Source organism: Chamaea fasciata, unplaced genomic scaffold (assembly GCF_029207755.1).
Source record: "Chamaea fasciata isolate MVZ Bird 193981 ecotype frontalis unplaced genomic scaffold, bChaFas1.0.hap1 SCAF_75, whole genome shotgun sequence".
Taxonomy (NCBI): Eukaryota; Metazoa; Chordata; class Aves; order Passeriformes; family Sylviidae; genus Chamaea; species Chamaea fasciata.
This window is the reverse complement of record NW_027094160.1, coordinates 235,001-237,500: the sequence shown is the minus strand read 5'-3', so window position 1 is coordinate 237,500 and position 2,500 is coordinate 235,001. Positions and strand designations below refer to the sequence as shown.

General features: G+C 80.7%; 1 non-coding gene across 1 annotated transcript in view; it reads right to left on the bottom strand.

Annotated features, from left to right (window-relative positions):
- LOC136304361 (5.8S ribosomal RNA) overlaps positions 1–24 on the bottom strand; it is a 153-nt gene extending 129 nt beyond the window's left edge. Inside the window, exon 1 of the ribosomal RNA XR_010724511.1 lies at positions 1–24. This exon is cut by the window's left edge and continues 129 nt beyond it. This is a non-coding gene — a ribosomal RNA (5.8S ribosomal RNA).
- Positions 25–2,500: the final 2,476 nt, after the last annotated feature.

The following is a 2,500-nucleotide window of genomic DNA, read 5'->3' as shown; positions in this document are numbered from 1 at the left end:
CCGAGTGATCCACCGCTAAGAGTTGTCTGGCTTTCGGCACCGACCCCGCGCGCGCGGAGGGGCCGGGACCGCTCGCGTGAAGCGGCCCCCTTTTTCGCTTGCGGCGAGGACGCCGTGGCGGCGCGCCTCGCTCCGAACCGTACCGGCACACGTGAACGGAGGAAAAGGAGGAGGAGGGGGGGGGAAACGCCCCCCCCGCACGAAACGGTCCGAAGGCCGGCCGGCCGAAAGGCGGGGAGGCCCGCGCCCCCGACCGCCTCCCCCCGCGAGGGGAGACGCCGCCTACGCGCGAGGACCTTCGGAGGCGGCCCAGGCGCCCGGGCTCGGCCCGGTCTCCGCACGGAGGGCGCGCCGCGCGGCGCGCGCCGGACCGCGGGGGCGCGGCGCCCCGCCCGGCCACTTTCACGGGACGACGCGCTCACCTGAGCCGGGGGCGCGGCCGTCGGCCCCCGCTCGCGCTTTTTCCCTTTTCCCCTCGACCGCTCCGCGGACTCGCGCCGCGCCGCCGCCCCGGAGACGCGGCCGACCCGCTCTCCCCAGCGGCCTTACGACGCCCGAGAACGACGCGCGGCGACCGCCGCCTCGCCGACGCGCCCCCGGCGGGACCGCTCCCGCCGCGAGGCCGGCGCCTCTGCCGGCCGCGCTCCGCCGCCGGCGCCGGCGCCGGAGGCGAGGCGCCGCCGCGTCCCGAGCCGGCACCGCGGGCGCCCGGGGCCTGCCGGGCGGCAGACCCGCCGCCTCTGCGGCCGCACTCCCGGGACCGCCCCCCGCCTCTTCGCGCCGCCGGGAACCCCCTGTTCCGCGGGGCACGCGCCCGGCGGAAGGCGTGACGGGGCCGAGCCCGGGGGGGCAACGCCCGCCCTCCTCGCTTCCGCTCAGAGAACGGGCGGGTGCGCGCCCCCGCGGCCGCCCGCACCGCCTTCCGTTCGGCCCGCGCGCGGCCCGGGAAAGGGCGACGGGGAAGCGACGGGCGGGGCCCGGGCCGGGACCGCCGCAGGCGACGGCGGGCGCCTTGCGGCCGACCGTCCCCCCGGAGGGGGGACACCCGCCGAGCGGCGACGCCGCCGCTCGGCCGCGGGGTCGCCGTGCACTCGTCGGCGTCCGGCCACGGAGGGACCGGGCAGAGCGCTCGCCCGGGCGGGCCAGCGGCCGAGCCAAGGACGGCCGGCGGGCGGCGCCGCCGGCGCCTTCCGGGAGAAGGAAGGCCGTCGAGGGGAGAGGCGCCGCCGCGCCCGAAGCGGCGCCGCGACGCGACGCCGCCGCGGCGGCGGCCGAGGAAAGGGAGCGCGGCGGGCTCCGGCGGCCCAAACCCCGCAGCTGAGGCAAGGCGGAGGGCACGCGCCCTCCGCCGGCAGTCGCGCCCGCATTCGAGGCGGGGGGGCGGGGTCCGGCCCCGCGGCCGACCCGGCCACGCGCCGCGGCCTCTCCGCCGAGGCCGGGCCGCGGAGAGGGGGGGGCAGGGCGCCCCTCCCCGGCGCGGCGCGGGTTGGCCCCGCGCGCGCGGCGGGACGACGGCGGCAACGACGACGACGACGACGACCAGGAGGTGCGGCCGGTCGCAACGGAACGCGCCGCCGCAGGGGATCGGCGGGAGTGGCTCCCCACCCCTTCGAGGGCGCCCGCGCCACCGCCCGGCACACCTGCCGCCGCCGCCGCCGCCGTCGCCACCGCCGCCGCCGCCGCCGGCGGCGGGCCCGCGCCGAACCGCCCGAGTCTTTGAACCTCCGCCCGGGCTCGGCGGCCTTTCGGCCCCCCCGGCTTCCTTCGGCGTTTGGCGACGCCGAGGCGAGGAGACCGGCGGACCGCCGAGACGCGGAGCGCTAGGTACCTGGCCCTGGGGCGAGGGAAACGACCTGCATGGCCCCGCCGGGGTGCCTCCCCCACTGCCGCCCTCGGGGGAGCGTCCGCCGGCGGGGGCGCGCCCGACATCCGCCGCCTTCGCCGCGGCGTCCGTCTCGGGACCCCGGGGTTCCCCTCAGTAACCCGGCACCGCGCCCGAGACGACGGCCGCAGCTCGGGCCGCCCCGCCGGAGCGGGGACGCGGCCCGGCCGCCCGAGAACCTCGCGCGCCCGCAAGCGCGACCCGGAACGCCCGGAGGCCCGGGAGCCCCTCTCCTCTTCCGCGCCAGCGGCGGGGGCCCGTTCGGCCGAGAGCGGGAGGATGGGGGGGCGGGGGATTTCGCCGGGCGGCGAAAGCCACCCACCACCCACCAGCCCCCACTCCCCGGTGCGGGAAGGGCCGGAGGAGCCGCCTCCTTCTCCGATCCCCGAAGGCTTCTCGGGCGTCCCCTTTTCTCCCTCGCCTTTAGCCCTCGCCCGCCGAGGCGGCGACGGCCGGGACGGCCGACCGTCGCCCGACGGACAGAAGGAGCGAGGGGAAGGGGCGGGTGAGCCTCCGCGAGGGGCCGCTGCCGAGGCGACCCCTCCTCCCCGGCACACGCGGGCCGGCCCCTTTAGCGCGGCGAGAAGGAAGACCCGGGCTCGGGAGAACTCGGGCCGC